Below are 12,751 nucleotides of genomic sequence, written 5' to 3' on the forward strand. Positions count from 1 at the left end.
CCCCTATCATGTGGTCTTAGATTGCTATGCCAAGACTGTTACCTTATCCATGCCTGATGTTCTCCAAGTGTTGTGGCAGGCTGCTTATAGTCACACACCAACGGGAATCATCTCTTTTATTCGGGCTAGGCGGTTGGTTGCTTCTAGGTGTTTAGCTTATTTGGCCCATATCAGAGATGTGAGTAGGGAGGGCTTTTCAGTTGACTCAGTTCCTGTGGTTAGAGAGTATACAGATGTTTTCCCTACAGATCTACCTGGCCTACCCCTAAAGTGTGACATTGATTTTGCCATAGATTTGGAGCCCGACACCCGTCCTATTTCTATTCCGCCTTATCGGATGGCTCCTGCAGAGCTCAGAGAGCTCAGCGTTCAGTTAGAGGACTTCTTAGGAAAGGGTTCATTCGTCCGAGTGTGTCGCCTTGGGGTGCTCTTGTTCTGTTTGTGAAAAAGAAGGATGGGACTTTGAGGATGTGCATTGACTACAGGCAGCTGAACAAGGTGACGGTGAAAAACCGTTACCCTAATTTGTTTGATCAGCTTCAGGGTGCCGTCGTATTTTCTAAGATTGATTTGAGGTCTGGGTACCATCAGCAGAGGATTAGAGAAGCAAACATCCCTAAGACCGCATTTAGGACTCGTTACGGCCATTATGAGTTCCTTATTATGTCTTTTGGGATGACTAATGCCCCAGCCGTCTTTATGGACTTGATGACATGTGTGCTCAGGCCATACCTTGATTCATTTGTTATCATTTTCATTGATGACATATTGGTATACTCGCGGAGCCGTAGTGAGCATGAGCAGCATTTAAGGATAGTGCTCCAGATTTTGAGAGATCAGCGGCTTTATGCCAAGTTCTCAAAGTGCGAGTTTTGGCTTACGTCTGTAGCATTCTTGGGGCACGTGGTGTCCAAGGAAGGTATTAGGGTAGATCCGACTAAGATTGAATCTATTCGTGATTGGGACAGACCCAATTCTGTTACTGAGGTTCGTAGCTTTGTCGGCTTAGCGAGTTACAACAGGCGTTTTGTTGAGGGATTTTCTACTATTGCAGCTCCTTTGACTCGGTTGACTCGCCAAGATATTCCTTTTGTGTGGTCGGAGGAGTGTTAGATGAGCTTTCTGAAACTCAAGGAGTTGCTTACTAGCGCTCCTATATTGACTCTTCCGATTGAGGGCGAGGGTTTCACGATTTATTGTGACGCGTCTGGTGTGGGTTTTGTATTGATGCAGCAGGGCCGGGTTATTGCGTATGCGTCGATAAAGCTTAATGTCCATGAATGCAACTACCCCACCCATGACTTGGAGTTCGCGGCGGTAGTTTTCGCGCTTAAGATTTGGAGGCACTACTTGTATGGAGTTCGATGTGAGATCTATACCGACCACAGGAGTCTTCAGTACATCATGAGCCAGATGGACCATAATTGGAGGCAACATCGTTGGATTGAGCTCCTGGAGGATTATGATCTCTCCATTCTCTATCATCCGGGCAAGGCGAACGTGGTAGCGGATGCCTTGAGCCGAAAGGCGGTGAGTATGGGTAGTTTAGCATTCTTATCTGCGGGTGAGAGACCCTTGGCTTTGGACATTCAGTTTTTAGCCAATAGCATTGTTCGATTAAATATCTTAGATTCTAGACGCGTCTTGGCTTATATGGGAGTTCAGTCTTCTTTGTATGATAGGATCCGTGGTTGTCAGTTTGGGGATAAGGCCTTGGGGTCCCTTAGAGATCGAGTGTTAACGGGTGATGGTGATCAGGCTACCTTAGATCCTGATGAAGTGTTGAGATTCGCCGGTTGCATCTGTGTCCCGAGAGTTAGAGATTTGGCATAGATGATACTTTATGAGGCTAATGAGTCTAGATATTCTATCCATCCGGGTACAGCGAAGATGTATCGTGTTTTGAGACAACATTACTGGTGGAGTGGCATGAGACGAGATATTGCTGACTTTGTTTCTTGTTGCTTGTGCTGCCAGCAGGTAAAGGTTGAGCATTTGAGGCCTGGTGGTGAATTTCGGGGATTACCCATTCCGGAGTGGAAGTGGGACCGCATTACTATGGATTTTGTGGTTGGTCTACCGCGGACAAAAGAGGAGTTGATAGTATTTGGGTCATCGTTGATCGATTGACCAAGTCAGCATAATTCCTTCCTATTCAGTCTTCATTTAGTGCCGAGAGGTTGGATCGTATCTACATTCTTGAGGTGGTTCGACTTCATGGGGTGCCAGTTTCTATTATATCAGATCGGGGTTCTCAGTTCACGTCTAGCTTTTGGAGGACCTTTCAGGATGAGTTGGGCACCCGGGTTGACCTGAGCACAGCTTTCCACCCGCAGACTAATGGCCAGTCAGAGCGCACTATTTAGATCCTTGAGGACATGCTACGGGCTTGTGTTTTGGAGTTTGGTGGTCAATTGGACCAGTTCTTGCCTTTGGCGGAATTTGTGTATAGCAACAGCTACCATTCTAGCATTCAGATGGCCCCATTTGTGGCCTTTTATGGTAGGTGTTGTCGCTCTCCAGTGGGCTGGTTCGAGTCTAAAGAGACTAGGCCGCGAGGTACAAATTTTATTTAGGAGGCTTTGGAGCAGGTGAGAATAATTCAGGACAGCTCAGAGTAGGCACCAGAGTTATGCGAATCGAAGGCGTCAACCTTTGAGATTCTCTGTTGGTGATCGGGTATTTCTCCGTGTGTCTCCCATGAAGGGTGTGATGAGTTTTGGGAGTCGGGGTAAGCTTAGCCCCAGGTACATTGGGACTTTTGAGATACTTCGGACAGTTGGGGATGTTGCTCATGAGTTGGCCCTACCTCCAGCATTTTCAGCCATCCATCCAGTTTTCCATGTCTCGATGCTACGCCGATATATTCCTGATGAGTCCTATGTGCTCCAGTATGATGCAGTTGAGTTGGATGAGATCGTTTGACATTTGTAGACGAGCCAGTTGCCATCCTAGCCAGAGATGTGAGGAAATTTCGCTCGAGAGCCATTCCTATTGCTAAGGCCCGTTGGAGGCATCGTTCAGTCAAGGAGGCTACCTGAGAGACCTTGGAGGAGATGCGAGAGCAGTTTCCCGGCTTGTTTAGGCCTTCAGGTACTTTTTGGCCCTTACTTTCGCGGATGAAAGTTCTTTTTAGTGGTGGATATTTTAATGACCCTTCTTGTCATTTTTAGTGTTTTATCTTCTGTGCATCGTTTAGAGCGTCCCTATAGGGATCCCAAGTCATTTATGACTTGCTGGGACTGAAAGATCGGTCACCTGGTCGTTCGTTTGGTTATTGTGTGAGATTTAGTATTTTTGGAGCTTATGAACCTTGAACGAGCATTTTCGATCAAAAGTTCAATAAGATGACATCATAATCCAATTCTAACGATTCCATTAGTTTCGGAAGGGTCATTTTAGGCTAGTAGCATTGTCGATATGACTCTCAAAGTTTTCAGTGTTAGTTGGTGTGATTATGCGTTTTAACTTTAGTCAACATTCTGAATAAACGCGCTCGGATGAGAATTTCGTCAGCGCGGCTAGCTCCGGAATGTCAAGTTTGGTCTAGTTTAACTCTTTTTTCGTGTTCTGAGGTATTTGATACTTTTTCGAGCCCTTTTGTAGTTTTTGACTTAAAATGGTCAATGGAAGTGGGATTCACATTCTATCGAGATGACTTATGATGAAAATTTTTACTGCGCCATTGAGTTCGGAATGTCGACTTTGGTAGGGTAGCATATCTGTTTGATTTTTATCAGGTTCCGAACGGATTCCGAGCACCCGTCTGAGACGTTAAAAAAATTAGACAGCTGAAATCTGGTGCAACCCTTTAACGACCAGAATTTGGGGTTTTAAGGACAAGATTTTTGGGTTTATTAGCGACCAGCTTCGTCCTTATAAAAGCCCAATTTTCAATCTTTGTGTTTTACTTTAGAATTTTGATATTTTGAGTTATAGAACTCCAAATTGGGCGATTCAAAAGGCTAAGTTGTGAGATTTTTCGAGGGCAATGCATTGGTGAGCTTGGAATCTGATTTAGGCACCCGATTTGAGGTAAAGTTTGTGTTTTAACTGCTGTCATAGCTCATTTTCGAGCTCAACTTTTGGGAAACTTTTAGAAAGTGATTTCTTGGCCATTTTAGGTCCGAATCTAGTGATTCAAGAGCCTATATTGTGGGGTTTTTCGTGAGGATCATCGTGGTGTGACTGGTTTTGGCTGTTGGACCTTCATTTTTGGTAAATTCTTGTAAATATCTGCTGCCATTGTTGCTGATTCTTAGCGTATAATTTGGGTTTATGGTTGCATGTTCATGTTGGGACTGTCTTGAGTCCCGAATTGTGTTCAATTCTGGTACACAAGTTTTGAGAGTTGTTTAGCACTTTTATTTGGGCTGATCCTGGATTTCTTAATGCGGATCCCAGTTTTTCTATTTTGACCGCGAAATTGACCCGTCTCCGTTTCTTGCGATTTTAGTGTTTAAATGACCGTAATAACGTTTTGACTCGATTTTTTATACTGTATCAATGTTTCGAGTCCTTTCAGAAAGTAAAAGCTCCGGGGAAGTTATTTTTGGAGGACGCGTGATCTGCATTCAGGTAGGCTACGATTTCCCTTCTTAGATTGAACTCGAACATGTGAATGCATGTTGATTAGTTGGGATTTGGGTTGGGTAGTTATTAGATCATGCATAGGTGTTAAAAATAATATTTTTGGCCTTTTCCTGAGAATTATCGGGTAACTGTGAGCATGTTTATTGTTATTAATTGACCTTCTTAGCTATATGGATTACTTGTATGTTTGAATACTGGTTATCAGAAGTATGTTGGGCCTTAGTTTAGGTTTGACTAGGGTTTTCCTTAGAAATGCATGATTCAAAGTCGGTAGGACTTAGCATAGCCCCGGCGTCGCTCGGTCAGCTCAAATCCTTGTAAACTGATGTAGTAGACTTGAGTCTGATAGTTTGGTATTTAGCTAGACGATGAGCGCGCTCCAGCGATAGTTATCCTTATTTCTTCGATGTTATGGCTTCTCGAGTTACGTCAGTGACAATGAATTCTGCTCCGTGATTCGAAGTTGAATTTTGATTCATCTTCAAGGACTTACATTGATTAGCTAAGTCTGAATGGTGTTCCACGGGTATCTATGATAATGGATAGATGAAGACTCTTTCAGCAACTATATCGACATCTTTGTCGGGTATCCGGATTTAAGGTCCGGCCTCGACCATCCACATACTTATGTAGAGCATCCGGTTAGAGGTCAGACCTCAAGTATGTAGAGCATCCGGTTAGAGGTCCGGCCTCAGTTACTTTTATTTGCAATTGGATACTTGTGTAATTCTGGTGAGCGTCCGGTTCAAGGCCCGACCTCCGTACCGTCAGATTCTACTATTTGGTTTGGTGTTCTTTGGCCTTGAGTTCTATTCTCCTTAAGTTATAGTCATTTTGTGTACTTGTCGGGCTTATGGGGGTCCGTTCGGGTTTTTACTTAAACTTGCGCACGAGTGTACCTTCAGGGCTTATGGGGGGTCTAGTTAGGTGCAGTTAGCTTATTTATATTGATTTAGTTAGATCTTTATACACTCGTGTGTATTACTGTGTTACTTAGCCTTCCGTTCTTGACCTCTAGTTATGTGATTCCGTCTTTTCATATTGCTTTACTTTTCTAGTTCAGTGAGCCTATGATGCCTACTGTGTACCTGGTATTTGGTACTCATGCTACGCTCTGCATCTATTTTTGAGATGCAGGTTCGAGCACCAGTAGCCAGCGTTGATAGAGTTTGGAGCATTTCTGGTTTGGAGACAGGGGTGAGCACATTGTATTTTTTTACTATTTCAGTCTCCATCTGTTTATATAAAGACTTGTCTTTTACTTTTCGAGACAGTCTAGTTTCGGTGGTCCACTGTTGGGACTTGTATTCGTTTTGTTGGTAGCTCTGTATTAGTAACTTCCAGGTTCTGCGAGGGATCCTTAATTGTATTTATGTTTTGGTTTGCTTATGTTGTTATAGTAATTTTGCTTAGTCTTGTTTAGTTTCTACCCTCACACCCATTACGTGTTGTTCTGGGTTACGGTTTGACTTACCTACTGGTGGGTTATAATAGGTGCCTTCATGGCTCGAGAAATTGAATCTTGACAGATACACAAGCTAGACCCTCAATATGTTGAATCTAAATCACAACAGGAAGGGCTCTACTAACTTCTTCTACAATGTGTTCATGATATTTCAAATTATTTTCTAACTCAACATCTATTATTTAATTTGATGAACACTTAATATGTTGTTTTAAGACATAATAGTTGATACGTATTCTCAACTCTAACTCGTCCTACAAGTCTTTGTGTAATTACTATATCCACCAATCAGACTTATCCATATGCTGATATGCATAATACACATGTTTAGCAGTTTGTACAATAATAAAAAAAATCATTGTAAGCCTAATAGTTCTAGTGTGTTCAACTTCAATGATGTTATATTCCTTAGGTTTTGTTGTACCTTTTCTTTTGGAATGGATCACATCATTTACATCAAATATTAATTTAGATATAATTCAAGATGTAATTACCGCTGCACTATTTAATAGTATATTTTAAAAATATATAGGTATTTACGCAGACATCATAAATATTGCACCATTATAAATAGTAACTTCTCCAGCTAGACACTTATACATCTTAAAATAAATAAGTATTAATTAGTGCGGGGAGTAATATATAGGTCTTTCCCAAAATTTGAAATTGTTAGAACAATTTCAGTAAAAATTCGAATATATTTCAGACATTTTTCCCTATAATCAATGTAGAATTAAAAAATAATTAGAATTCAATTAGTTAAAAATTCTACCTATTAGGCATAAACTAATTACAATCCAATTATTAAAAAACATTTTATCAATTAAAACCTTAAATATAAATTAGGCATAAATTAAAATTAAATTATATACATACGATCAATTAAACCAAAAAAAAAAAAGGCATACGTTTTAATTCAACACTTATAATCACACATCTATAGTAGTACTTTAGAAAATAATTTATGAGCCTTACTAGATGTTTTATTCAATGATAAGTACTGCCCAAATCGCAAAACGTCTTTTTTTTTTTCAAATCAAATAAATTCCAATTTAATTTTCTTATCTGATTTTTATTTAAACGAAGTTGAAAAATATTAAATATTTTATTTTAAAGATCCCTAGAAGTAAGGACAAAGTACGCTTGAGTTACGAGGGCATATTTGCCTGAAATAAGAACAAAACGTGAATTTGAAGATTAATAAGAAGGGTGTTTTTTTACTCGAAAGATTATCGTCATAGATATTTTTATCTAAAAAATAAATAAAATATTAATAAAATTTCAAAGGATAGATTTCATAAAGTTCACAAAATTTTGCCTCGGATATATGACTAAATTTCACAAGACTAAAAACTTTTGATTTACCTAACACAAGTTGAATAGTATCTAATTTGTAAGACACAATTTAATTCGATAAAAACTATATAGGAATAAACTATTACTCGATCTTAAGACACAACTTTATAGGTTGCAAAATTGAATGAATACTCATCAAAATTAAGATTTCACATGAACTAAGCTATATCATATATGACATAATTTGTAGGCTATGAACCTATTAAGGTATCACATTCTATTATGAGTTTTGTAAATATAACATAAGTTACAAGTTATGAAATTTTTAGGACAGAAGCGTAAGATTTATTTAGCTTATTGTATATAATAATTAACCAATTATCTTCCGCTTCCTTTTTTTGCAGAATAAATATCTTCCATTTATAAAGCCTTCCATCTTTTCCTATTATTCTTCCCTGGTCCCCTCAATCTCCTTGAGGCTTGAGCAACTTGAGAATTAATTTTTGTTTTTTAATGTTAGAGTTATTTCAGTAATTTTTTAATATTTAAAATGATAAACGATAAAAATTAAATATCATTCCAAAAAATAGAAGCTTTCTGTGAATGACCCAAAAAAAATTCAACTTAATATCAATCTAATTTCAAATAATTTATTTGAAATGAGTCCTTAAAATACCTCTAATAGTATCGTGGATATGCATGATAAATGCTTTTATATTTTTCCTTTTTGGAAGACTTTTGGTGGAAATAAATTATTTTTAGCGCACTAATTACTTGAAAATAATAAACTTCAAGAAATCTTATAGCTTGTTTGCCAAAATTTTAAAATTAACTTATTTTGAAAAGTATTTTATTTCTATGGTACTTTTTAAAATATAAGTAGTATTTTTTAGTTAGAAAAAAACAATTTTGTATTTGACCAATAATTTTTTCAAAACAAAATACTTTTGAGACGTAATTAGAGTCTATATAAATTGGCTTTTGGTTTTTGACTTATAAGCCAAATTAGTAAAGTTAGAATTCTAAGTTGTTACTTTAGTTTAAAATCAAGTGCTTATAAATACATTAGAAGTTTATTCAAATACTTTAAAAGTATTTATAATTTATTTTGACTTAAAAACATTTAAAATAAGTTGATTCAAACATGCTATCGATGTGTTTGACAAAAAATTTAGTAGTGTTTTTAAATGTAACAACGTCCTTTCATCAACCAAGCTTATAATTATAGATTATCCAAAACCACAACTTAAACTAACACATAAATTAAAAATCACACATATATACACTAGAGAGGTGTTGCCCGTGCTGAGCATAGACCCAACATTTTACATTTTAAAAGCAGTAAATGCTTGACTATACACAACAATAGACGTCATTGTCTATATTGATACAAAAGTGTGTCGCTTAGTTTACACAAGAGAACACCTTCATAGATAAGGTAGACATCCTTACATTAATTAACAAAATCTAATCCTCGGATCTTAAACTCCGGTAAGAGAGTTGAACTACTTCTAATGAAGTGCATAAAACAACTATTCAACATATGCGCCAGGGTGAGGCTGATGATACAAACACAATTGAATATGTTGTTCAAAGCGTCCATTTGCTTCGAGCCCATCGCGGTAAGGAATAACATCAACAAAGGTTGTTCATAAGGTTGTGCAATCAGACTCTAGTTCAGCTTTTGATGATCTCTTCGATGAATATGTTCCAAGATTTGAATTTGCAGTGTAGTACTACAATGTAATCAGACTCATTAGCTGAGATCAGACCATGATTAATCCAGTCATATTGTCCACAATTAAGGCAACATATAGGAAAATACTATGAAGTTTATCAATTGATCATTAAGTTGTGTATAGTATTACTATGAAGTTCCTTTGCTTTTCTCCTTCTATAGAGAAGCTATATATTCCCTGTTTTTTTTTTTTTGAGTAAAATGGTGTTCTCTCTCATCTTGAGGAGTCGTACCCGGACAGTTCGACCCTAAACATGACCATCCAGATGCTAGGATCTCCTTAACTCTTTTTAGATTCCAAACAACACATTAAAACACATAGAACATGCAAAGCCACACTAGCACACACAAGACTAGTTTCCGAATGTCTTGGTCGTTCTTTTACATTTGACCTCAAATCTCTTCAAACCAAACATTAAAAGTTGTGACACACCTTATAAACAAGTTATTAACTCTTAAAACACATGTAAACCTCTAGTTTATCCTAGTTCATTTTGAGGGTTGTGACATTCTCCTCCACTTAGAAAAAACATTCGTCGTCGAATGACACTAAAATACTTTAAGCATTTTCAAGGTTCTAAAACTCATGACTAGCAACTCACAATAATACCAAATCAAACCAACATATACATAGTTAGGAGGAACATCAACTCCGTATAACAAGAGACTTAAAACACAACAAGAGAATAGGAACAACATCTACAACTTATCATGCAATAAGACTCTACATTTATTATCTCATGTAGGAGGAACTTCCTTCTCCACATATCATCATGCCACTACAACATTTTTTAGTACATTACGCCAATTTCTAATTAAAGCACAACTATGCAACATTTCCCAAAAAATTCACTGTCAAACATGCTCATAAGTTCACTCATGCAACATTTAGGTGATTCACTATAGATGCACATCAATATGAGAGACAAAATTGTTTAAGATCACTTTACCATATAAACATAAATTCATGGAAACATGCTAAAGTTGTAACGAAACCATGAAACTCATTTTTTTCCACAAAAGAATCCCAATTCATGCACATGCTACTAAAAAGTTCTAACTCTCAAACTTGAATATAACAGAAGAAAAGAGACAAAATCCCATCATCCCTAACACATTAACATGCTCCCCCACTTAGAAGGAACCCATCACCATCAAAAGAAAAACTATAACTTACTAGAACCTTCATCCTGATTTGCTTCCTTGTTAGCTTAAAGAGCATAGAAACGAACATGATTTGGAGGAATAGGAACCGTACCCTTGATATACCGTTGTTTCATGGTATTTTTAATGCTTTTTCCTTAAGTTTAGTGTGTGTCCAAAATCCTTTTTGTATTGATTTTTATGTAAGTTTCTCCTTAATTGCAGGAAATCTGTCCAAAGATGAACGCGGAAGTTTTTGAGCGAAGAAATACAGAAGAGACCACCTATGGAGCTTATGACGGTCCGTCGAGCCTATGACAGACCATAGGTGAAATCGTAGTGAAGATGCTGAAAGAAGATGGGGAAGTCTGACTTAGTGTGGGATTACGGAAGTCCATGACTGACCATCATAGCCACTACGATTCGTCCTGCTGGTTCGTCACAATGATCAGAGAGTAGTCCAAGTACCAAAATTCTTAGAATTTTAAGTATAATGGAACGGAGACCCTCAACGGACCGTCGTTCTTGGAACGGTCCGTCATTACCTGCTATTGAGGGTAATGAAGAAAGCAGCAGAAGAATTTGTGAAGTATGGGATGACGGAGGCCATGACGGCCCGTCGTGACTATGACGGCCCGTCGTGACTACGACGGTCCGTTGACTCGGAAACGTTTTGACAGATTTTCAGTAATTAGAATCCTTCTTTTATTAGTTTTTTTTATTATAAATTGTTCAAAAAAACTCGTTTTTGAGGTTAGACTCTTTGATAATAGACTCTTTGATATTAGACTTTTTGAGAGTTAGATTCTTCGATATTCTTTAGTTCTCTTTTTCAAGCATTAAGGGATTAATTTCAGCAATTGTTACACTTTTTCTGGAATTGATTGTTGGTGCTTTTTTTTATTAATCAAGTAAATTTCTGGATTTTATTCTTTCTCATCAAAGTAAGTTCATGAATTCTTATATTAAATATATGAATAGTGTGATTATGACCATGGGTAACAAAACTCCATAACTAGGGTTGTGGGAACCATGGGTGAATAATGCGGTAAAAACTAGCTAAAACAGCAATTCTAGAATAGTGTCTTGCATGTATTGATAATTCTTTCATTTAGAAGTCTTTTTAACGGATGACCAACGTTAGAACTCGCCTTAATGCTACTTGCCGGACCAAGGAGGTAGATAATAGGAAAAGAATTATCAACATAGATTTAGTGTATACTATCTAATAGGCTAGTGTCGATTGGTACGAGGTAATAACTTAGTCAAATATCGAATACAATGCTTAATATGAGGTAAAGGTAAGGGTTAGTATAGCAATAGTCGGACCAAGGTACGGAGTGAAATTTTCTAGATGCCGGACCAAAGATTTACAGATACATAACTTATCACTTTACATGCAAGATACTAGCAAAGTTTTGTTATAGTTAGAATTATCAAGTTAGGAACCTGTGGGGAACACTTAAGCCCTAGTTACTTTTATCAATTGATTAAACTCTAAGATTTGAATCTGTTAGTTGTTTACTTTAATCTAGTTAATTACTTTCATTAATTTAGAAATAAAACCCCCCTTTATTATCTTTAGTTTTCTAGGAAAATAATTGACTAAATAATAGTAATAATAGAATAAAGTTAAGTCTGAAATATTTTCCTCGTGGGAACAATCCCAACCTCATTAGTTGGGTTCTTTACCTGATACGACCCTTTACTTCTTATTTGAGAAGTAAGTTTGAGCGTATCAACCCTCACTAAGAGCTTTCTTGGCCTCTTTTCCTCTAGCCTCAATAGTAGGACAATCTCTCACCTTGTGATCATTCTTCCCACATCCATAGCATCCACTAGTACCGTCTAAGCACTTCCCATGGTGCCTCGTACCACAAGTGGGACAAGGAGGCCTAACCAATTGAGACCCACCACTTCTCTCTTGGTCGACCATTGGAACACTTATTCATCTTGATTTGGGGCCCTTTTTTTTAAACCTAGTTTGACCTTGATCCTCAAACCTACCTCGTTATAAATCCCTTCCTAACCTTTTAATCTTGGATTCTTCAACGGATTGAGCATACACCATGATTCTAGATATATTCATGTCATTATTAAGCATTGTAGTATGATACTCTTACTTCACAGATCGGAAACACCAGTCAAGAACCTACTTATCTTATCTCTATGATTGGACACCAAGCATCATACTTAGACAATAGGGTAAATTTCAAGGAATATTCCTCCAAAATCATGTTACCTTGCGTAAGGTTTATAAAGTCCTAAATCTTAACCTCCTCACTCTCACGGGGAAAATATCTCCCTAAAATGTTTTGTTAAAATCTTTCCTTTCTATAGGACTCGATTCAACCCGTCTATTGTCTTTCCATTGTGTGAACCACACTTGAACAACTTCTTTCAGTTGGTATGAAGTCAAATCTCCTTTTTCCCTAGAAGATACACCCATAACATGAACTATTTTATAGACCTTATCTAAGAATGCTTGGGGATCCTCTCCCACCTTGGAGCCAAGA

The sequence above is a fragment of the Solanum pennellii genome, chromosome 12, assembly GCF_001406875.1.
Source record: "Solanum pennellii chromosome 12, SPENNV200".
NCBI classification, from domain to species: Eukaryota; Viridiplantae; Streptophyta; class Magnoliopsida; order Solanales; family Solanaceae; genus Solanum; species Solanum pennellii.